Here is a 26,687-nt window from a genome sequence, read left to right as displayed (position 1 = left end):
TTTCATATTTCGTGAATAAAAGTAACAATTTTTGTATGGACCTTTTCATTTGGCACCACTGGTTTAGCAGATAACGCGCCTTTTTCTTGAATTGACGCGAACGATGTGTTCTGTCGACATTAATTGCGAAGCGTAAGAACAAATTATGCCATCTCAAACGAGGTGAGTACATCTTATGTATATTTTGAATTTTCTAAGTATATAATACTATTTGAGTAGGAGAAGTATTAAGTTTTAAGTGCATGTGAAATGCAACTCTTGATTATGATAGTTATTAATAAAAAATGGTCATAATTTTGGATGTTTCAATATTGGAACAGCGGTCTCGAACGGGTACATGAAGTTTCCATTTTCTTTGTTTCATTATTGGAACCACGGGAGTAAATGTACCCATACAGCTATAGAATATTTTAACTTTGTTTGATGCGTTAGTAATTGTTTAATACATTTTATGAGCAAATTTTTATTTGATGTTATTTGTGCCGCTTTTGGGGGCAATTTGCGCTGGCATTCGGAATGTTTTGGTCTCATGAAGGAGTGTGACTTTATACTCCAAAATTGATCTATTTGTTACAACCATGCGGTATGCTTCTCAGTTGAGTTGAGTTGAGTTGATTCTGAGTTTAACGTCTCTTTCAGCAGCGGGGCTATATGAGGCAGGATGTACTGATTAATGTGAAATCCGAAACACATGAATTTCCTCCGGTAATCGAACCCGGTCTCCCACGCCAAAGGCGCGTACGCTAACCGCTTAGTCATGTAGGAGCTCTTTTTCAGTTGAAATATGACAGCCGAATAGAATTCCAGGTGTCTTAATAAGACATTCACTTTATCATAGATTTATTTAGGTATATATAGGTTAGGTATGCCTGATTATATTTTCTAACATTTGTTGTTGATTTCACTTTACTGCATTGAGATAAAAACAGTAAATTTTCGTACATAGATAAAAGCAGACTATATTATTGGTCGTTAATTTGTAATCAGTTAATTCGTTCTGTGTGTGCTGTAGGGGAATCATTAGCAGTCTACACAATTTTACGGGCCCTGGACGCCTTAATTCCACTTCCTTCCCAAATGTTGTTATCATTATGTTGATCACGCCAGTGTAGAATGGCCTCTGAGCTGTCTGCTACCTTGTAAATAAATAAATATTTTAAGTTTTTTTTTTTTATTTTAAATGTATATTTCACAATTTCATATGGATTATATTTCTTTCTAGAAATACTGTTTTAATTCAGATTGAGTTCGAGCGGGCCCGGGTTCGATTCGCGGTGTGGGAGTTCGGTCTAAAATGTGTAAGAAGCTTCTTAAACCAGCCATCCTGAATGAAGTTTTCTTCATTCACAACAGGCAAATACCGGGATGGTACCTAACATATATGTGCGAGATCGTTCCTTTTTTCCCTTTCCGCGGAGAGTGCTCGCGGTGGAACGTCATCCGTCAAACGTGGCTAGAGATGTCCAAAGCCCAGAAATCTAAATCCTCCCTTCCTATTTCAGATTTACTGCTGACGAAATTATCAATATACTTGCTAGCGGAGAACATATTCTCGCTGCAAATATTGCCATTACATTACCAGAAAATAAAGTGTTGTCGGAAGAAGATAGTGTGGAAGAAGATGAAGCAAGCATCGAGAGGCTCTCCGGAAATCAGTTGCTCGCTAAGGGAGAAGCTTCTTTTACGACAATGTAAAGCATCCTGCTGAGGCAATAATTTATAGGTAAGGGTTAGTTGGATGATGAAGCTCGTAAACCTAGAACATCTAATGAAAGACAGCCTTCTGCAAAGTCGAGTAAGAAATGTAATCAGAACAACGTAAAATTTTTGGGAGATCTATTTCGAAGCAAGTGTGACCAGTCAACAAACGAGCAATAAATGAAGTGGGATATGACAAAGAAGGACATTTCATTGTTTAATCAGAAAGACAATCAAGTTGTAGAGAGTGTTAAAGTAATACAACATGTGTTTCTTTATCTTCCTTCAGCAGTAAGAATATGATGTACTGGAAAATAAGTATATTGTAAAAAATATATTGCAATGTAGATATGGATAATATTAACATGTTTGAATATTTGTATATATTTGAATATTAAATCGGAAGTATTAAGAACCAATAGCTGCATGTTTGTGTATGTGTGTGTGTGTGTTCGGGATAACGTGTAATGCAATGTATTTCGTCATGATATATTTCACGGGTTTCTTCACTTATAAATGTGAAAGAAATATCACAGCATGTGGTTTTCAAAGTATGAGACACCGTGCTGCTGACGATTCTTAACACTTCTGACATTGGGCCAAATGACTCCGTGTTCATTGCTTTCTATCGTTATTTTTTGCCTACTTTGGACCAATCATAAAATCGGATCATATATCAAAATTTGGTTGATGGCCTGAATGAGAACTTCATCCTGCAGGGAATACTCTGTACATCTATTGAACATTAATGAAATATGTACCTTTGTATTGCACATGCATGAATTCATTTAAGATGATAAGAAACATCATGCATGGTTTGTCGAATTCGAACTAGGGTGTCTTGAACTTTGGCTTTTCGCCATTTTGACAGCCCTAGGTATGAAACTATCAATTTTTACGCACAGGTCGATATAAATCACCTCTTATAGTTTGTCGGTATAGTTGTTTAACACCCTATATATATCTTCATTGCAGAATATAACTAGTATTATGTTTAACATATTACAAAGGAGGTACGTGTTCACAGTACGTCAGTAGTATATAATTATGACAATGTTAATTACAAATTAAGGAAATCGTTTAATAGTAATAAATAAATTTTGTATTGTATTTATTTGCAGCTATTTGTCATACCTTCTATGTTTGTCACCTAGAGGTTACTTCTTAACATTCGTACTACAATATGTAATTTTAGTTCTTGAAAAAATATACGAGAAATAAAGAGTAGTTATAAACAGATAAGACTCGCAAGAAAATTCTGAACCTCAAAGCTCACGTGAGCAGACCGGAATTGTCCTTATGAAGCATGTCACAGCGGAAAGGCTTTACAAAGATTTTTAACTGAATACCTAATATATGCTTTTGGAATGTGGAAGTGGTGATGTCTTTGGTCGTTGTCTCTCTCTTTCTAGCTCGCTCACTCTGTATTTTTATATATAAAATGGATGTAGTGTGTGTTTCATATAATTCTGATACGTATAGGGTAATTTTAACCATATTTGTTGCAGTCTGGAAAAGAGTACTGAAAGAATACATATCAAAAATGGTAGAAAATGATTGATATTACTACCAAATGCATAGTTTCCTGGTCTCTAAGGGAAATGGTGCTACTTTCATGTCCACTTAAGTCCAATTAATATCCCATTAGTATGCATGGTTGTTACGTGGCGACGTGAAAATATCGAAATCAACCGACTCGAATCTTAAGTTGTCAGAACCGCTGACAGTGCCAGATGTTTCATTGGTCCAACTAGCCCCTTGCCTATAGGACAACATATTTGAAGAACGCAAAGTTTAAAAGTTAAATAATACTTTATTTTTTTCGTATGAAAAAGTTAAAGAAATTAAGAACAAATATTCTCTTTTATGAAATATCCTCTTTTATTATTCTAATATGTTTAATGATACCATAAGAAATCTAGAAATAATTCAGAGCAGAATTCGGAACACTTGTTATTTTGTGTTACGTAGCTGTAGCTGTAGCTTCTAGTGAGTGGTATTTAACTGTAATAAATTATTAATCCATTAATTCAGCATATACTTATTAAGTTTTAATTGTAAGTTAGGGATGAAGAGGCGGAGAAATATATATTTATTGGGTGGCCAAGAGCAAAAGTGCGTGGGGACGCCGAGCTTCTAAATGCACGACTGGTCGCTGAATTAATTGGTAGAAATTTTAATGTCATTTCAGACCAAGTTCTGTCCTAGCGGTGCCAGTATCCGTTTGCTTTCCTTAGATGGTTGAAAGTGCTGATATCAACATTATAAATAAAAGACCGACATTTGTGTCTAATCCATAATTTTGGGTAGCGCTTAGCTAAAGAGTAACACTCCAGAGGCCATGTAATTTAAGTCCTCATTAGCACAATGAAAGGTGTTTGAAATTGTGACATGTAGAAGTAAGAATGACCAATGTTAATACCGAATCCACATTTTTCGGGGTCCCCAAACTCATTGGGAGCATTTCGGATGATCTTTAAATTTAGGTTCGGCTTCCAGTAGGTGTAAAATCCTATCTAATAAGGAGGGTCGAAGAGAATATCATATACAGTGATTCGAAACGACCAATATTATTATAGAGTACAGTTTCAATATCACCGAGAAAAATAGCAATACTTCTGAATTTTGAATTTTCAGAGGCAGCATAGAAGGCGTTGCTCGCACAGCACTAAATATTTTAATATTTCTGTATAAATATATATTCCGTCGTAACTCCGGAATGTATGGGGCTATTTTCTCCAAACTTGGAAGAAATATTACTTTCAATCTAAGAAGAAAATAAAGTGGTAATATGAAGCTATGGAAGGTGCCGGCGTGGCATGTAAAAATAATGTAAAACCACTAATGTTAGTGTTTACACTACAATTTCCTTGATCGGGGAGATTGATAGTGATTTTTCCCAATGGAGTTTACATCCAAATTCATCCCGATCTTCATAGGTTGATGACCTGAGAGTCGTAAAAATAAAATCTCAAACATTACTGAAATATTTGTCGAATTCATAGTTTTCGGGGTTGAGAAAACGTTTCTAATAACTTTGGAACGTGGCTTGTACCCACTGCAAAATAGGCTTTCTCAAGCATATTAATTTCTCACCTTGAGACGAAATGACAATTTAAACTAGTTTCCGTATCGCGAGAACCTTCGAAATCGAGAAAAATTGTTTAGATGTATGTTTCGTCTTTTAAATACAATAAGACATGTTAAGATCAGAGATGGGTTTGTGTTCGTGTGTCAAATGGGTCAAGATTTGTGTGGACCAGTTGATAATGTGTCACCACAGCGTGACCTACTGCGAAACACCATTCACCGTACTCACACTGACACACCAACCCTTTCATTTCAGTGCATTGTAGACAACATCTTCTAAACCCTGATGAATTTGTCTACGTTTTACTTCCAAGACGTCCATTTTCATTTCTTTTTCACTTGTTTCTATTGCAAAAGCTTTCAGGCACTTTTTAATTTTGATATTTGCAAATGTAGGAATAGCAATAACAATAGGAGTTGGATTTTCAGATGCAGTCTGTGAGCCTTTAAAGAAACTAACTGCGAGAAAGGAATATTTTTGAATCACCTGTAATACAAGCATTATTATATATAATATGAAAATAACTATGTCTCCGTGATCACCGCTCTCAAATGGAAAAGTGAAATTAAATGACATTGGTATATAATGTGGCCCCAATTTCAACTAGGAAGTTATCATTATAATACATTTCCTTAGGGGTGTGAAGGGGTCCGAATTTTTCCAAAATTGCAGTATCTCCAAAGTCGTTTACGTTAGAGAGCTGAAATTCAGTATATAATGCATTATTAAAATAAACAGAACATGTGTATCCCGGTATTTTTCTTAATTTTCTTTTATGATGGGGGAAGCATTTTCTATATATTGGAAATTGGTATTGGGTTGATTTGTAAAAATAATCTAAAGCGATTAATATTAGCTGTGAAATAAAGTGGGAAACAAAACCTACACTAATTATCATTTTATACCCACTGCTTTTTCTTATAATAATTCCTGAAGCTATTGTTTAGTATATGGAGTCATCAGAGCATAGTTCGATCAAGCTATAAAGTTGGGACAAAATGGCCATAAAATTGTATTCCATTAAAATTGTATTACTTGGGCATTTTAAATTAGTGCGACATGCTTAATTATATGGAAAACGAGATTGTTTACGTTGGTCTATTTTTTTATTGATTTGAGACTTCCAAATTTCATCTTATTTTCTATTGAAATATATCTGTAGTCCAACAAAGAATTAATTATATATGATAAATTTAAATCCATCTTAATTTGGAAGATGAGGGACACTTTAGCATTGTATATCGTAAATGTCAGATCCAGTGGTATTGTAACACAGCGGTACTTGAGAGATTGACCTTAGAAATTCAAACTACTATGAGTGATCATTTCCGTCTTGTCATGTTTTTTATTTATTCAGTGAATGGAGAGGAGAAGGTGGATCATGAGACAATGTTAATGATGATGGGTTTTGGTGGGTCGGAGTTGGTCACAATGGTTCAGATTGGTTCTTAGTGCGTGGTGGATCAGAGGGGGTAATTGAGTCAATTGGGTGGTGGTTGATAGTGGGTCACAGTCGGTCGTGGATTAAGTTTTCATTGATCCACATCATTTCTGGTTAAAATTGAGAGTATAGGCCCCAAAGGTGTACGACGGCGATTATGCTCAAATTTTGCACATAGATAGCACCGCACTAGAAAGCAATACATCTGAAACGGTTTACGGTACCACCTACTAGAACACGAGATATACGGGTTTGATTGATTGTCTAAATTAAGACCTCAATGTTTTAACCTTTAAAGAGCGAGATTTTTTATAATCGTTTCAGTGGCGAAGTCAGAAGAAGACATGCTAGTAACCGTGACGTTGATGGTTCGCGCCTTCGTAGGCGTATTTGTTGTAGTGTGTTTTCACTCACATACATATAAACAAATGGCGACTATAGGTGATTTAAAGTATTTTGGAGAAGTGGATTTCTGGTTCCTAGGCGTTCCGTAGTGTCTCTACCGCTGGTGTTATAATCTTCAAATTGGAAGTGAAGCAATCGCAGATCGTCACTGCGAGGCACTCAATTTTTTGAGAGGTGGTTAGTTGCCCATTAGTGGTCCACCGGCGGTCAATACATGGTATCCGTGAAGTCCGTTAGCATACCTAAAAGTTGAAACGTTGAAACAGATGACAAAACCGGAAAAAACGTATTTAATATTTTCAAAGGTACCCTGTGTCGAGGTAAAAACATTTGACCGAGGGCCCTTTGGAGGGTCCAAAGAAGGGTCGAACTCCGAATTTGAACATGGCTAGGCGAATTTAATGCATATCACTTAAAAGTATTGCTACAAGATGGAGGATTTTAAGAGTCTCGAGTCTCTATGTTAAACTTGTGCAAAATAGCGAGCGTTCAAGGTGGTAATAAACCCTTCATTGAAAACTCCGAGGCCACCTTTAGAAGTGTAATACGGTCAGACCGATATGAGAAGATGTAGACACTTGTGTTATCATCCCACTCAATAATGCAACAACGTAGAACAAAAGGTGCCCCATTGTAGTTTTGTTACATCCCTAATGTTATATTTTACGTTCCACGGTTATGTCATTTAGGCTAAAGAACAGGTGATTATGAATTATGAAATTAATGGTTGAATATAGAAATGGAAAGAAAGCTGGGCAAGACAAGTTTTAATTACTAGTAGAATAGACAGTTCGTCATAAACTTTGACAATATCCACTGTTTGTTTTTGTTTGTTTACTTTTACCTTTTTCAAGCACTGGTTACGTAAGAGCATGATTGATTCCCAAGCATTCATTTGGTTATGCATTCTGCCATTAATTTCATAATTCACAATCACCTTGTCCTTTAGGCTAAAGACCCTGTTTTTCTCTTACCAATTCAATATCTTCCTTCATTCGCGTCTGATTTTTGTTATCTTTCAATCAGTTACGTCAGTGACGTATGACTGTCTCAGCTGTTCGAGCATTTCACTTCATTGGGGAACTTGCAATAAGTAGGATAATGTGTAGTAGATTTATTTTCATTTTCATAATTCATTTAAATATTGCATACTCATACGCTTGTTAATATTACGTTTTCATAAATATGTAACATATGTAATATTACATATTCATATATATTACATATTTCTTAGAAGTGTTAAGCGATTTTTTTACATATTTAGGTTCTTAATATTACATAAAAATGCGGACCCTATTGATAGCCCATTGGAGATAAAATGGAACTTAATGAATGACGAGTTTTGTTGGGAAATTGCAGATTGTGTGTGGAAGAGCGCCATACAAACTATCCTGAAAATTGAAAGAAATGGACGATTTTATTCGAAAAAAATAAGAATAGAATTAAATTCGGACTTTGATAACCTTGTGTTAGTTAAAAATCCTGAGAGAGCTTCATTGAAAGAAAAGTAAAGCTTCAAGGCTCTATGTGATCCTTTACAGTCACATCAACGAGAATAACTATTATATTCGTTTTGAAACTGGAGTAGTTATATTAAGCTTAATAAAATTGTGAAATGGTTGGAAACTGTGAATAATAATTTAATTGCACACTAAGGAGCAGAGAAAGCTGACCGCTAAATGCCAACACTCGTTTGATAGACAGACATTACACCGCGTAGCGTATACATGGTGCCATGACTCAGAGAAGAAATACTGTTCTAGCTACGCGAACAAATACAACAGACCTAAAAGAAACAGATTAAATTGTATTCCAGACATTGTCACATTATATACATACGAAGGTCTAAATATGCAAGAAAGGGAAATCTATTAATAAGAAGACCTGGACGATCATCGTGTACACTTGTGTGGAAGCTAGAAACAATTTGATAGACTAAGTGCAAAACATTGTGCCTAGTTTCACAATGCCCAAAGATCTGTACATAGAGAGTTACATTTTCCTTCCGTTCTTTATGTAGACAATACTCGCAAGAAGTACTTGTTTCGATAGTAGACGAGCTTGATAAATCACTAAGCTTTAAAAAAAGAAAAAAACTTAACAAATTTTAAGGCCGAGTAATCAAAACTGTCCCGAATGTTCTTTTACTTTCTGTGAAACATTTAAAAGTAAAATATTTGTTAGATATTTAAATTTCAAACTTCATTGTTAAAAATGGTGTTTATTGTCTATGTTGAATTTTGCTGTTTTAGTTCCAAAACAAATACTTACATGACAATCGGTTTAAATTCTATACAAGAATCGGTGGGTATGAAATGAGATTGGCCAAATCACAAGTCAGCATGTAATTAGAAATTTATGAGCCAAACTAGTTTCATATGTAATAAAATACATATAATTAATCACGCCACGAATCTAAATGTCCATCACTTACTGTGAAACGATGGGTTGTGCTACAAGCCTTATAAATAATTTTCATGTGATTTTCAGTGTTAATAGATAATGGTGCGATATGAATTTTTAAAATAATTGGTAATTTTCTAATGAAAACGGATACCAAATTTCCACAACAAAGAATCGTCGACTAACGTGTGATAAAAGAGTTTGAAGCAACCGTTAAGCATATAAATGATCGTCCGACATTCAGTTAGTAATTATCAGCTGCTGTCTTTCAAAAAGAACGGTTGTCAGAAAAGAAAGATTCCCAGTTCTTTTGCGCTGAGATTCTCAGCTTTCACTCGCCCATTCTTGAAGAGAGGTAATGCAAAATTGAAGAACTCAAGAAAACTAATGAAGCATGTATGTTAATAAACAATTCTAATAAGAAACCTTATATAATAGAAATTTTATTTGTCTGGGACTGTTATGTGTTAACAAAGACAGCAATAAGATTCACTTTTTCATAACTTGTAAATTCCATATATTGTACGGGCCAGGCAGTCCCATTTTGAAATAGTTTGTTATGGGCGAGGATAAGAACTAATAAAGGAAACACGTCCCATGTCGTCTTCATTTTATTGTTATAATGAAACTTTTAGTTACAATAGCAAGTAGATATATACGTTACCCTTTCTCTTGTCAATATGGATAAGAAATACTTGATCATTATAAAAAGAACACTTGTTGTCGAACTGAACCCAACAGATTATGATTAGATTCAAATGTGAGTGACCAAAACGTTTATTTTAATTACCCTGTGTTTTTCGGGGGGAAATTAAAGATATACATAGATGGAGCTAAGATTTTAACTGAAGAAATTTTATAGCCAAGTATATGATATCCTCTGAGCCAGTGATCCACTAACGAATTTGTGGCATGTGCTTAAAATATCAGACTTGAAATACTTTTCTTGTTCTGAACTTGGGTGAGTGAGTTAGGATTGTTGTAACTTTAATTAAGTTACTAAATGGGTGTAGATTATGTGAAGTTATTTTTCATACCATCGATTCCAGGAAGGTTTAAAGGATGTAAACCTGGGAAGAGTCAGATAGCAATTTAATACTCAACCTCTGAAGGTGCATGTAAAATATTAGTTGCCGCGTACTTCTGTGTTAACAAATACACTTACAGTGCTCGACCTTGGTTTTATTTCTTTCTTGGGAAGCATGATGCTTCATCAACCGACACAATCGATAGCATGCATTAGAACAGCAACCCAGGCTTCACTCGACATTAGTTAAACACTACTAAACAATAAGCCTGACTTCAATAGATTCTATTGTCTCGTATATATTTATCATAAACTACCACTCATACAGAAATAACGTTGTTTAATATGCCAATATTCATATATAGTTACTTTCTTACTACTACACAATTATCATAATTAACGATTGCTCAATTTGGCTATAGAATTTACACAGTATGGTTTTCACATTCAACAGCTACCCTGTATTCAATTCTGTACATTTTGTTACGAACAAGCAATAAATTACTAATTTTTCTTCTTCAAGCATGTTCATAATTTTGTCGCGATTACGGGCAAAATTCCTTCTAATTCCTTACATGTAACTTTCCGATTTGAGCGTGATAAATTTAATCCCATCAAGACATTGTTTTTTATGGTAGAAAAGTAATATTGTCTTATACTTGACACGTTCACACTCTTCTCCAGTCTATTATTTCTTGCAGTTGCTTTGATTAAATTGGTTCTTAACTTCACTTCTCACATATATTTATTTAGCCATATATTTATAATACACTGCACTTAACATTAGATTATATAATATCACTCAAGTCGTAAGAATAGTTCGTATTTCTAGTAACCTACGCTTGATAATAAACCATCATTCCAACTCTCTTTTCTCTATCTTGAGCGGTTTGGAATGAAAATTTATGTGAGTTCATTAGTCATTCACTATGCAGTTTTAAATAATAAGTGGTGTCGGTAGAATCTCAAATTTCTTATTAAAGCAAGAAGGTGCAAAGCATAGAAAGAGTGTATTTTAGGGTGGTCCTTAAATGCAATACCACCTTAAATAATTTATTTGAGAGAGAAAGAGAGATCCTAATTTTCAAATATTTCTTTTTTTGTGAATGTATTTGAAAGATACAGAGAAATGAATTGTGTAAGCTATTCATTATAAAAATTAGACATATAGGTATTAAAATTATTTAATAATGATTGTACATATTCTATTCTAAAGATAGGAACGGCTCTATTGATGAACGAGCGGGCCTGGGGCCTACACTACAATGTCGTTCACAGCAACTCGGTGAGCTTTCAAATTTTCTTGGGCTTAAAGCGAACGGCATTTAAAAGAGTATAATTTGCCACAACAAAATCTACGAGAATGATCTATCCGTGCAGACGCTTTAGGTTTGTAAATTGCCTTATCACTTCATAGATTAAGTGTATAATTCTTATAGTTTTCAGTTTAATGTTATTTCCTCGCAAACCTGAGTTGTGGAATTACTTACGCAAATTCACTCAGAAGACGCACCCTCTTTTCCATATACCCTGCTAGCAACACAAATATATATAATGTAACACTTCAAATACGTTCACAGTATCATAACAGTAATATTGATTCAACATAACACACTTTACATATAAGGACAATTTTAATATGTATTTTAAAAATTTTAATATTAACTTACTGCTTAAATTTGCATCATTAAAGAAACCACAATTGGTTGCAAGTAACTGACTTTCTGTGTTAAATTACACTTTGCTAAATTTTAGGTTCCAACAAACTTGCAATATTTACTTTGATGATTTCAGTGTGTGGATGAGAACTACCTTTTAACCGAACACATAAAATGAATTAATAATTCATCCTTCTTTACGAAACTAACAAAGTAAGTTAGTGAGAACATTTTGCAAATTCTCTTGGTAAGTATTATACCATAACTAGGTTAAAAGATCAATGATGATGATATCCCATAACTAGGTATGATTCAACACGCTGCTGCTCGGTTACAAGTACACCACGAGATTTCTTCGAAAGGGTTGTCCTAACTAAGACCTGACAAATTTATTCTTGCTTCAGCAAGTGGGAACATTATCTGATTATTTAAGTTCTTTATTCAAACATTTCTTCCCTTTTTCTACTTTCAGAGTTCATTTCACGAAGACAACAATGAAGCTACGTGACTTCGTCAGTAATGGATGAATAGTCAAGGTGTCATAGGTGAATACATTAGAGATTCAAGAATCATACACATATTCACCGACAGAAAGATAGATTGGAAATCATTGTTTTCAAAATATCATCAGAACGATTCGTTCATATTTACGTTTGTTTATGTTTTAGATTATTTTTATTTGTTTTTACGACATTAGAGATTACTTAGAATTAAGCAAAGGATGTCAATGATTACATTTCTACCATTTGTCACATTTGAAACTTATGTTATGTTTTCTAATGATGCAATATTTTTCACAAAATTAACTTCACGCATTTCACATCTTGTTTTAACTACAGTAGATTAACATTTCTTTTTTCTCGATTACATTTTCCTAACACATTGGAAAGCAGTAATATAACACGGTGAAATATCCTTCTTAACTTTAAGGTGTAAATGTCACATAATAATAATTATTTTTTTAAAAAAACATATAAATTAAAAAATAAATATCAATACGCGTATCAAAACTGAAAGCTATCAAAAGTGAAGTTAATCTTGAAGTGAGTAACGGAGATTTTACAAAATACTTCAACCTGTGAAATTAATGTATGTTTGACAAACGTCGATTATTCCTTATTATGCCAAAGGTAAAACACAATTTCCTTGTGACTTCCTAATGATATCGTACGCTCTATAGACACTAACCGGTGTCTTCTACCTGGTTTTTGTTCATAGCAGAGGAATGCATATTTTTCTATTTGTTTGAAATTTGCTACAGTCGCATCTTTCAAACAATCTAGAGCACCTGCAGAACGGTGCTCTATTATATTTTGCCATAAACAAAGCAACATTAATTGCTTTGATGGTGCTCTAACGTTGTGTGATGTGCAAATTGAATGTGCAAATGCACTTTTGCTCATTTTAATACATACAAATTTCGTATCAAACTGTAATTTAGAAATTTCCAAAAATCAAGAGATCGTCTGGCCATCTCTGATTAAATTTAAGGATATTGTCCAAAATACGCATTGCAAAAATTTAGATTTGGTTGACCTAGATACCATTCGGCATCTCTACTGCTTGTGATATGTAAATATGAAGAAATGACTATAATAGCATACCGTTTTGGGATGATTCCTGACCAGAAGATTGAGACATGAAAGAATGAACGTGAAGAAACTAAATGCCCTTATTTCCTTCTCAGGATATCTTAAAGGAAAAAAAAACATTCATTTCAAGAGCATACTGACTACGAACTATAAGTTAGTCTTAATCATCGATACGATTTCTAAACATGTTTTATTATAAGTGTATAATATCAATGTCAATTTACTACTAAATTTATCATTAAAAGTAGAAACTGACTTCATATGACTTAACAGTTATTCACTGCTAATTATTATGTAGATAACTACAAGAGCTACATTTATTATCACCGGTTCATAAAAAAATTTATTCTAATTTTAATGTGTATTATATTACTCTGGTATAAAAAATAAAGTTTTTGTTACAAGAACTATATAAAGTGGTTCTGGGAGACAATTTGGCTCTAAATGTAGATCAAATTTCAGAATTTCTTCGTCGACATCAGTTTTGTAATGAAAGTGGATTTTCTGAATACCTATGGCAGCATATGCAGTATATGTATCTGAAATAAAGAAATGGTCTCGAAACAATAGCTTCTTACAGAAATGTTTTAAAAATCGGTACTAGTGCACAAAGGAGTCAAAGAAGTGATCAGCATAGAACTGAAACTTAAGAAAGTTTCTTAAAAATATTTCTACCCGATTTCCTACGTAATTGTCACTCAGGAAACACCGTCCTAAGGTCCAACAAGAGTCAGACCACATTGCCTGCACTCCTCTTCCCTTGATAACACTTTTCCAATTGAGAAATATCCTGGTGAATACTTTCACTATGTTTGTCACTAATGACAGCTATGGTTTCCAGGAAGAAGTTCAAATTGTCGTTTAGGAGGGGCAGTTTTAAAAAATGTTACATCACATACGGTGATATGATGTGACTAGTTCATGTACAATATCGCCAATATGGTCACCTAAATTTTTCTTGAACATACTTATAAATGTCAGCCATGCCTTTTGCTCAACATCACCTAACTAGTCAACAAAATTGGAATCTTTCATTAATTCCGTAATTTGCGGTTCTACTAATATTCTTTCCTTTATTTTAGCAACCTGGCTCTTTGAGAACTTCTTTCGTAAGTACATGAATTCAAATGTTTAGTCCATACCTTTCAAAAATATCTTGATAATGCTCAATTTAATGTACAGTAGGCGAAATACACATTTTTAGGATCAACAAAAGGAGTGTATGCAATATTTTATGTGAAAGCAGGAGTTCGTTGCGAGCACGCCATTTTTTCCCGAAATATTAATTTATTCTCGTCCTATTGTCCCATTCACATAGAAAGCAGCAGTACTTTGTGTATTCTTTCTGCATGCTAAGCAGTATAGGAGTTACCTTTAGATTTCCAGATATATTCCATTTGACATTTTCATATTGGATGAGAGTGAGAAGCAGTTTAAAAGTCTTATACAACTCGTTACGGTTAACTGCGTGAGCAATCGAAACGGGAGGAAACATTTTCCTGTTGTGCAGAAGAACTGCTTTGAGACTAAATTTACTAGACTTTATGAACGGAAGCTACTCATTTATACTGTATGTATGGCCAAGAGTCTCCATGACGGATTCAATATTTTTACAATAAAAAAACATGTCCCCTTCTTTCGATAAATAGTCAGAAAAAAGCAGGTGGTCACCAAAAACAGTCACGTTTGCATTGAATGATGGAGGAAAAAGGTTTCATCGTTTCAATTACTATGATAAAAGCTCAGATAACTGCTTAGACAAATATAAATTGCGAACAATATTGTTGAAATCACCTTGTGTCAGAATATGTGGAGTATTTGATTCACAGGGCTATTCAAATATTGCGTCGGCATGACTGTATCCCCCATCTTCTGAACCTTCTTTATGCTTGTTAGCAGATTCATCGTCACTCATTATCACGTTTTCTGGAGGCACTGGTAGTCGTAATTCCTCACTGTGGCATGCAGGCCTCATAGCAAATGATGAATTCTGCTTTTCACAATCTTCTTTGTTTTAGACGTAATTCCAGGTATTTTCGTTACACAAAACTAACAGTATGTTGTTCGATCCATTGATTTCCACCAACTCCTTTCAACAACAAGCAGCATATGAGGTGAACTTTTTGCCCAGGCTGACAGGAGTGTAACACATGTAAAGTAACCTTATGTGCGGAGCCCATTTATTGTCTTGATAGCCAATCTTACGCCGGAAAAAAAGTTCGTAGCATTTTTTTTACGAGAGAGGTAAATTGTCATTTTCGCGTTTTGAAAGCCATCTCTCCAAAGATATAACAAAAGTAACTTGCACTATTGATACAGGAACGAACTATTTTCTTCTCAATGACCACAATACTCAAATTTCACTAACCTAGAACAATATTTAATCATTTTCCACGCTATCGGAACTCTGAATTTTGTGACACGGTTGGCAAGAATCACAATGCAATTATAAGTAATTGAATATGACTCATCGACAATGTTGCCAAACATTACTCATTTCATGAAGTGTGTACCTTGATCTCAGGGACATGCATTGGATTTCATTGAACTTTTCTCGGGATTATCTTACTTTTAACAACTTTATTTCAATCAGTACATCTGTAAGTTACTTAGATCCAATCATGGTAGAATAAAATATAGGAACGGCTTTTACCGATTTCAAGGGTTACAACAAGGAGGCGATAGCATGTCACAAGGAAACTGAATTTGATAGACAACATTGATTTCATTTTCGAATTTAGCATCCTCGAATTAGCTTAGAAAACTATTCAGATTCCTTGAGACAAAGATATCTTATAATTGGAAGCAATAGCTTAATAATAGTTCTCAACAGATTTTTAATACATAACTACTCCAGTGTCGTTCTCCAAATTGAAAAAGTAAGTTTTTTTCAGTAGCCAAACAGAAATACAAAGATCTTGTACAATTAGTAGTTATTACTATGCTTTTTCATATCATAACGTGTATTTCGATTATTAATTTCTGCAAGTATAATACAATAGCCGATTTGAGAAACGTCATAATTCTGCTATATTCCGAAAATGAGTTTATATGCAGCTTTGGTTCTTGAAGGATAGCTACACCGTTGGGGTGTGATATCTCAGATGTAACGCTAATAGTTCAAACAATACCGAGCTCAAAAAAGTGTCCCTGAGTTGAGAAACGTCACTAGTCATTTATTTACGGCATTACTGACATTATTGAGATATGATGTTTCTCAAATCAACGACTATTTTAATAAATATTGGTTAAATGAACAGCAGTCAAAAATTTTAAATGCTAGTTACTTTTGTAAATATTTCTTTACTATTTACTATCCAATACTATTTATAAATCTGATAAATTCGTAATTCGCAATTAGATGTAATGATAAATTATGTGTTGCTCTGAACAGTATTAATTGCAAGATCAAACGATGATCTTAGTGAAAGCTTATTGTTCTTTGTACGCAAAAAACTTGTTGCCAGATCCTGACTTTCTCTGTATACCATATACGTTTAATAAATTCTTAAATACATAAAAGAATTGAAGAATAATGCATATATGCTTTAGATACAAAACTGGCTAACGTCATGTAGGAACCCGGCATAGTTTTAATTAATATCAACAGGAGGGATGCTGGATATGGCAAAATTATTTGATCATACATACCCTCTGATTTGATAAATGTAAAGAATTATTTCGTTCTTTTACAATATAGATTGAAACGATCAAAACATTGTATGTCATCAGTCTGCGTAGTGAGTAATTTTTTTGCCAATACTATGTATTGAATTCCAGAAACGAGCATTTTACCTTGTATGATATTGGATGATTGAAAACACATACACATTTAAAAGTATTAATAATAATTGCATTATTGCTTGAAGACTATTACATAATGGTAGTTTTAGTAAGTTATTTTCATTAATTTGTAGACTAGAATGGCTTTATTTACTTCCAAACTGGCTTTGATGCAAACAATAATTTTCATTTCCATTCGTTCATTCATTGATTTTGACACTGTTAAAACTGTACTCTTTAGTATTATCATAGTTTATTCCCTTCATCTTCTTCTTCTTGTACTCATCATCATGATTCTCTATTTTTTCGTATCCATGAATCTGAGGGCCAACTTTTTGTTATAAGTTTATGATAATTTTCTTTCTTACATATTAGTAGAGGAGGAATAGTTGGTTTTAATTTTCCATTAAGGGTAACTTTAGCCAAAAAGAATTGTGTGGTCAATAATTCATAGTTTAGAAGCTTGTCTTTCCAGTTCTTTGTCAATTTTCTTTTTAACAAAATTGTATTTTGCTTTCGTACCTGATTATCAGAAATGTTTCTGAATAAGGATAATATATATTTAGTTCCAGTTGTGCACAAACTATTTTTTTAAATCATTGTCTTTCACAACTTTCCTAAAATACTAGTTGTGTTATGGACTTCCGAGTTTTAATCCTATTCTTTATTTGTGTGCCAAAAGTTTTACTGAAGCCCGATCCACTGAATGTGTGGATTCAAAGCAGGGCCATCTAGTTTTCCAATAATATTTGTTTTGAATTATCGTTTAATGTTACGTGAAGCCAATCCTACAACATATTACCATTCTGAAAGTGTTGTTGATGACAACCGACCAAAGAAGTACGTCTGTGTCATTAGCCTGAACATCAATGATTCCTTTCCAGTAGAATTATGCTTGGAGTAGTATCATAATATCATAATATTCTCTGTTTTCAAAACTGTCTTAAAATCATAATATTCTGTGTTTTTCGACCATCAATGAAATACCCGAAAGTACCGAATATGCTAATCAATGTGGAATGAGCCGCAGCAAATGAACTTGTCATCTAAAAATTTACTTCTCGAGTTTTATTAAAACAGAAAATTTTGTTATTACTAGTTTGTAATAAAAGAGCACAAAAGTTTTTCTTCATACCAATGCAAGTTCTTCAGACAACATACAAATTTTTAGAACAATAGTCCTTCTTATTGGTGGTAAGCCAAACTATCTTGGAAGCAATCCTTGTTGACTATTTTTTAAAATTCATATGAAATCACCCAAGTGAAACTTTGTCCTCCTTTTAGTCTCTCCTTTAAGCACTCCTTCCAAAAGAAGAACCAAGAGTGTTCACAAATGTGAGTTATTTTGATGTAGTTGAATGTTATAGAAGCGTGCTGAATTGTCGTGATTTCTTCAAAGGCCCGACAAAGACTTTCAGCTTACCAATATCAAAATGTGTTCCTTAAAAGCCTTTTCCCTATATTATGAAAGGAGTTACGGGCTATGTAATTTAAGTCTCCTGCCGTCAGCGACTTGGTACGTTCACATTATAACTGTCCAAACTGAAATTATACTTTCATGTATTTCCTTTTATTACTTATACTCTTTTGTCTCGTTATAAAGCAAATTCTGTTTTTAGTTTATCTACACAATGGTAGGTAAGTGTCCAAGAATTAACTACTTCTACAAGTTGCTTCTAGCTACGATGCATTCCATGACCAGAGTTAAAAATAGACATATTGTAGGTTTTATTTTTCATTCATTGCAGATAAATATGGATACTAAGTTGACGACTATATTCTTATCGGAAGGCAACATTAGCTGCTTGATGCGATGAAATAGTATAAAGATTTGGTGAGAATAATTATAGTTGAGGATGGTTTCACTATCGTTTATGGACGTTATTGTTTATTGGGAGATTCCATAACTGAGATTCTTCAGGAGCAGTAAGAATTGTTTTTGTACATGCAGTGCAAGCTTCTCCACTTTTAATTCGATAGGAAATTAATAATATTTTGAAAAAGCAACAACTACCAATATTTCTGATAAGTAAATCGGCGTACCTTCTTTATTGCTTAGTTTATTTATTTAAAGGGTGCTAATAAAAGGAACCATCCAATTTTCTTGAAACTTCTCAGTACTATATGAACAATCTTACATTGACAGATAAATAATTTCTTGAGACATATAAATAATTTTTGTTTTATGTATTGAGCTTATAAACAATATTTTTCGTAATCGATAATATAAGTCAATAAGTAGTTCAAGGACTTGTTTGAAGAAGTGTTTTATTTCTGATAGCCTAGACTTCTATTGGATCTAGAGTAATTTCTATTTAGCATTCCTTTCCAGATTATAAGACGTTGCTGTATTAATTTTTTTTTTTTATGCAGGAGAAGTGATATCACACATCTTTTCCCAATAGAACTAAATTTTCATTTTCACATGGATAGATCACCGACTACTCATTTGCAGCTTCCTTTATGCATCCCTAAGCTTTTTGAGTTTTCCAAGTTTTCAATGTCTGGTCCTACTTTTTATTCACTTTTCGTTTTCGAAGAAAATATATCTCTTTTGTAACACTCCAAATGTAACAACCGTTACATGATTCTATTTCTCATTATTTTCAAAAATAAGATATAAACTAGGATGTCGCATCTTTCACTTTTCACATGTGGTGATCCCAGAAACAATAAAGACTTTATTTCTGGATTGATTCGTCTATAAAATGTTTCATCTTATCATTAGAAAGCTGTGTACTTTTCACGCAACTTGAATATAGGGACATTGTAAATTCTTAATACCAGTTGCATTGTCAGACACATCCATAGATTGTAAAATAGAGATTTTCCTAAATGAAGAAAGTGAGGCAAGAACATCGTAACCCAGAAGTTTGCAATTGCTGCGTTTTGCAGCACCCGATAGAGACAAACTCATACCACTTCGTTTAACCTTGTCCGTTTAACCTTTCACGTATATGTTGAAATTCACCTTCCGATTCTGAAAACGAGTTGTTCAGCAGAAAACCTCTAGTTTCTTAAAACAGTCAAATTGTGGGTTATCATGTTCTTACCTCACATCCGTGTCTTAGATTACATTATAAGATGCAGACCTGTAGTTGATACCAAAATGGATTTGTCTCTCAATTGTTTAGGTTTCATTTTTAAACTGATATCCAAATATGTGTCCCATATAAGTTATTTCCTGTAGACATAATACGAGAATATTTCATATGTAATAACGAACAGATTATTCTAGTAACAAGGTAAAGGATATAATCCACTTCTTGTAATTATGGATAGCAAAGGGTAACTATACTTAATTAATTCCGTATTTTTACGCAAGTATTAGAAATTGTCAAAACGTTCAAAAAATAAAACTCTAGACCTCGTTCTTTCTACATAACCCACAATTTTAAATATATAACTAATGAGAGTTTTGTCTATGAAAACTAGTTATGAAATTTTTAGAAGTTTTGATATATGTAATAATTATACAATCTGTACTCAAAGAAGTCGGGAAAAAATTCTAAATGTAGTGTCATTATTTGGTGGGTCAATGTGTATTACTAACAATTCCTATAAATAAAAGGATCATATAAAGAATCCTGAAAACAATTTATGCAGTTATCAGAAGTTAGATACATTACATATTAACACAATAGAATCACTATGTTAAATAACAAATTAACGTATTAATACTTGTACTGCGTAACGTCGTTAATAATAGTTATAATGATAGTTAAAAGATGAAATACGGGTTTTAACATATTAATAACGTTAACATTCATTTTTGAAATTTTAGCAAGTTACATATATAACCATGTTAATAAAATATGAATGTTTTCAATAACTATTACACGGGTTATATAGCAACAAAGCAATGAAATTGTGTAGACAATGTTAGTTGCAGTGGAACTAGATATCGTAATTTTATAATGTTCTGAACGGATAGAATTGATTGCAGTTGTTTACATTGATCCAAATTTGAGTACTTTTTCATTATTGTATTAAATAGAAATATGTTTTTCACAGGTAAACGTAAATAATTATATCACCTAGCTTAATAATAAGGTAGCAGGATTGTATTTCTTAAATATATTATCACGATACTCGTAATTTTGTATGGCTGCACATAGTACTTGGACTTGTTGTCGAAGCATTCAGATTATAGTTGTTTCTTTTAATATTGCTTCACGTAATTTTAACTTTTCTTTAATATCGAAATTTATACTGTGCTGTCTCGCTATTCCTTTCTTCAGTAACTTATTCTCATTGTTTTATACAATCTATAAAAATATACTTACCTAAAATAAGAATGAAAACGTTTGTAAAGATTACATAAATATTACCTGGAAGCTGACTATGTGGAAAGACGAAAAAGTACGTATGTGAAACAGGAATATAAAGTAGTTATTTCATCACTTCTATGATTGGTGGTTAACAGTAAACAAACGAATACATACATTTTATACAGTGTATGTTTAACCACCTTCGACAAAACGTGGCTCCTTGAGAGCGTGAAAAATCAGGTAATTTATACTATTGTCTGACTGTCTTTTAAATGCACATTATGAATATGTATATTTTTCTACGAAATACATTATCTTATAAAACTGTTATTAGGTATTTTTGAAGATGTGTGCTTTCTCATTATACCTATGGTTCTCAGTTTCTAAATTACCATTTAAACCATGAACAAGAAAGGAGGAAGCGACAGTCAGTATTCTTTCCCTATTACTCAGCTTTGCAGGCTTTCTCTAACTTGGCTTAATCGAACACGTATTTTCATAACTAATATTATGAAATATCATCTCTTGTTGAACCTCCTAGAAAGCCTGTCCCTATATATTGCTTGGAATACGTATTTAGAAGTTGTATTAACATTCTGTAAGCAGTAACACTATATTTTAAAAATATTACCTTACCAAATGAAAACGGATTAGATAACTGGATTTGAAAATTAAAACCATTTTTATTTTGTTCTTATATAATTTCGAATATAATCACATCAAGTTTGTAACTTTTTCCCGAAAAGATTCACAAATCTCTACATGAATAATGTTCAACATGACGTCAGGGAATCACGCTTTTCATATTCCTTTCGCAGGCGATGCCAACTAATGGCGCGTGTAATAGTAATGTACCATTTCCATGGAGGTATTTCAAAAGCGGAGTACACCTTGGTTTACCTTGATTCAGTACATGTTAGCAAAGACAGACGCAGGATGTGACGTATCTCCATAAGAACAGACTAGAAAAGTAATATAAATCATTAATTAGCTTGTCTACCTAAATTTTTCCAGAGCTTCTAACCTATAAGGAGTCTAAAATAGTCTACTTTCAATGTGTTAGAGAGTGTGTAATCAAGTAGACAGCTATCTTCAAAATATCGGGTTTTTGCAAGAGAGCGTTGCTTAACTTCTACGTAATTGGAAAGAGTAGAAGGCAGAAATATGTTAGGAGGAGATTCGTCTTATGGGTTTCGACTGATTAGGAAATGAGGTCAAAAATCAGTACTTCGATCACCAAGAATAAATTACAGTGATGTGTAATTCATCACATTTTGATTTCGAAATACTGAAGTCCGAAAGAGAAATGTAAAAAGACAGCGTGCATGTGGATGCTATGTAAAAAACTCGATATATACAAGTCTCGCATGAGCCCAACTAGAGAACGTTAAGCTTAATATCATATACATTGTACCTGTAGAATTAGCATCTTCAGCAGCAGAATTTTGTTATTGATAACTTCTGTTTCATGGATTTTATACAATAGAAATAGTTTGTTTCTTTTTGTTTTATTAAACATAAATACAAATTTACTGACACAGTGGCATAATAAAATATCGATCGAGGAGGAAACTATTTTCTAAAAGTGTTATTCTGGCTCATTTTTATGCTTCACGGTTTATTAGTAACTTAGAAAATAGTTTGTTTTTGTTCTTAATTAATTAGTTACAACGTACATTTTATTCAGAAATTAATTTTACAATTATTGTATATACAAGTATTCTTAAGTTAACTAGATAGACCTACCTAGACGATGTCCGGCTATCAAATGTCATGGTATCAAATACAAAGCATGTAGGGCTATCGAATGAAACAATATTTTAACTTCTAATTGTAATTGTTGAGAAAAGTATATTTATTTCGCAATAAAAGTTATCTGTGCCATCTAAAATATTATAGTTTGAAAGCTTGTCTATGGTTCGCTAATATATATTTATATTAACACGCTTAAAACTATAAGAAAGACGTGTAATGAGGATGAAAAATATGTTAATGCACTGTGCAATTCGTTTACAGCAGATAGTGAATAATTCCCAGAATATTAACTTGTCTGTCACCTAATAACATTTATATATGCATTCCTCTCTTGTGTTTCCATATACTCCATTCTCTTTACTTTACCAAACAATGTATCATCATCATCACGTATTTTAAATAAAATTACCCTTACATTCGAAAGAAATTTGTAATGTTTTTAGTTTAAATTGGATCAGTTTGATCCATTATTAGGTTTCTGTTTTCTTTCAATTATTATATATTTATTGAGAAAACGAAACCCTTACTTTTCTATACATATGCATACTGAACTCAACCAGCATCAAATGTTACTCTTAGGAAGGAAAACCAGAAGAGCTAGGAATTTGCAGAAAATGAGGAACATAAAATAGTGAGAGATTGCGTAGCAAGACAGTTATATTAAATATCACTTTTGTTAAGTATGATCGGATCTAAAGCAGAGATCGGCCGGACAGAAACAACTGCTGCGTGCAGGTTGGTGGGAAGTAAGTATGTCACGCCGTTAGAAAAAAAATGATGTCTCATTATCGAATGCGAAAATTCCTTCAGCAGTTCGACTCTTTACTTACAGGTGAATAATTACCTATCGCATTTCTCTCTCATTTCTGTGGTCTCTTTTCAATAACATCGGGAGGAATTCAAAGGCATAGTTTTGATTGTTAAACCAATACGCTACAAAACGCAGAATCTCTTTCACGATGTTCAAGGACAGATAATGCATATTGTTATGCTGGATTCGACAGCCTTATCAACCAAATAGGTTTTAGTACTGGAGATTGTTGTATGGCAATGAGGACCTCCACTAAAATGTCTCTGTATCCTAATAGAGCAGGAAGTGTATCCACGGTTTCACTGCTGAAGAACTGCAAAGAATCTGAGAACGTCGCACATGGAGAGACACACATCAGGACGTCATTTTTTTTTCAGAAATTCTGCTTCTCTCTGTAGGAAAATGGTGATCGTATCTGTGTTGTGCAATGGTGGCTCTGCACAGATGGAGGTATCCATTTTGTATTGCAAAATTGGTCCATCGACAACAGTTATAACGTGATATGATATTGGAGTATGAACCTGTTCATGTTTCCTACAATTTGTCAACTTTTTACAACTTATAATATATTATTGAAGTGGTGTATCGTGTTCCTTTTACTGCAGTATAATGTAAGTGGGTTGTGTGTTATTAACCCTTTTATGATTTTTTTGCAAATTTTATTACAATGGATTAGTATCGTCTTCGACCGGTTATTTAGGCTCTATAACTTATATTTAAGCCTCCTTGCTTTTATTGGTTAATTCAAAGATAGAATAAAGAATAAAACAGATGCGTTCTAGAACCGGATGATCAACTTTTCGGCTCCAAGTGGGGGCTGAGGAGCATTACATTTTTATTTTCCCTTAAAGGCAAAATTTCCAAAACTCTTCACGCCTTTAGCCTTGAAGACATCAGATTGAAACTTTGCATACATCTTGTGTGTATCTTTGGGTATTACTTATCTTTTCTTAATATTACTTCGCAAAACAATTACTGGGGTCGCACGTTTTCTTAGGGGGTGATTTTTCAGATAACATTTCGGTTTCTCACGATTTTTCTGATTCTCATATATAGTATAATACGGTCATATGAGCGGTACCGTCACAAAGGACATGTTATACTGAAGAAAATGAAGTTTAAATAATGACTCTAGGCCAACCATTAATGAAGCAATACACACACACACACACATTCACACACACCTCTCTCTCTCTCTCTGTATATATATGCCCCCGCCAAGTGAACTTTGTGGTGGACAAACACCGTGCGCGTGGGTTTTCTCGGGGTTCTCCCGTTTCCTCCCACTTTCTTCATTCCACCATTTCATTCATTTCTCATAATCACCGTCTCCTTTAGCCTAACCGGCATAACCGTGGGACGTAAAACTCAAAGATTTCATTTCATTTTTTCAAAATGATGCGAACGATAACGAAACGTTCTATAAGTAATAATACTCCATCAACAATGAAATCTCTATGGACATACTGTCAATATTATCCTTAACATTTGTTTGCAACGAGCGTAGTAATTTAAAATTTATCCGCCAGGTGGCAGAGGAATTAGATCCAAGCTGGATGCCTGTGGTGCAGAGAGAGTATTTTGCATTTTACAGTTTCACGTTTGTCGGGCTGCTATTAATGTTCAACGAGAGTTCCGCACAAAATTTTATAAAGATCCAACATCAAAGAACGCCATACGTAAGTAGTATGACAAACTCAACAGAACGGGATGCATTTATAAAGAAAAATCGCCCGGTAGGCCGTCCACTTCTGAGCCAGATGTCGAAAGGGTTCGAACCAGTTTTAAATGCAGCCCATAAAAGTCAATTGGGAGAGTTAGCAAAGAGCTTCAAATATCTGAAATAACAGTTTGCCGTGTAGTGCGTAAACACTTAAAGATGTATCCCTATCGAGTGCAGTCGTTACAAAACTTAACACCTAATGGTCACAAGTGTCGCAAACTTTTTGTGAGTCATTTCAAGAGTTGTACAGTGTTGATGATGATTTCTTGGACAAACTTTGTTTCAGTAATGAGGCTACGTTCCATGCGACAGGAAGAGTAAATAAACAAAATGTTCGCATTTGGGGAACTGAGAAGCAGTAGTAGTCCCCCGTATATCTCGCTGAGTCAACAAAAATTTTAGTGACATCATAGGTCAAAGGTCAATGACCTTGGCCCGGAGCCAATGACTTAGGGGTACTTAGGACCCCCCACTTAATTTTGGAACTGGTACCATGGCACACCCCCTAAATTTTGGCAGGGGTACACAGGACCACTCCCCTTAAATTTTGGAAATTGCCAAATTTAAAAATTTGATGTGGTAGCCTAGGACCATAGTATGTACCTCTATCAGTATTGGGGGTCTATGTCGTTCCCTTTCATCGGTAAAAAATTGCCAGAAATTCAAATTTCGGAGGTTTTTTACCTAATTTATCGCCTTTAATGAGGTGTTATTACCTTATATGGTTATATAGGCGTATACAGGGGTCCATTCCCTTTCATAGGATATGGGTATATTAATGCACCCCTTTAAAAATTTGAGAGGGGTACCTTAGCCCACCCCTTAAATTTTGGAAATTGACCAATTTAAACATTGGGTGTAATAGTATGGAACAATAATATGTATTACTATAAATTTGGGTGGTCCACCTCATTCCCTTTTAGGGGTACAAAACTGCCAAAAATAAAAATGTAAGCAATACGTTGTACCACGTGTTTGGTTTTCGACCTAATTTATCTCCTTGGATGCGGTCCTATTACCTTATATAGT

General features: G+C 33.7%; 1 long non-coding RNA gene across 1 annotated transcript in view; it reads left to right on the top strand.

Annotated features, from left to right (window-relative positions):
• Positions 1-21,474: 21,474 nt before the first annotated feature.
• LOC145693989 (uncharacterized) overlaps positions 21,475-26,687 on the top strand; it is a 43,595-nt gene continuing 38,382 nt past the window's right edge. The window contains exon 1 of the long non-coding RNA XR_014132875.1: positions 21,475-21,609. This is a non-coding gene — a long non-coding RNA (uncharacterized LOC145693989). The remainder of the gene's footprint in view (positions 21,610-26,687) is intronic.

Source organism: Thermobia domestica, chromosome 9 (genome assembly GCF_964235325.1).
Source record: "Thermobia domestica chromosome 9, izTheDome1.hap1.1, whole genome shotgun sequence".
Lineage (NCBI taxonomy): Eukaryota > Metazoa > Arthropoda > Insecta > Zygentoma > Lepismatidae > Thermobia > Thermobia domestica.
This window is presented reverse-complemented; position numbering and strand designations above follow the sequence as displayed.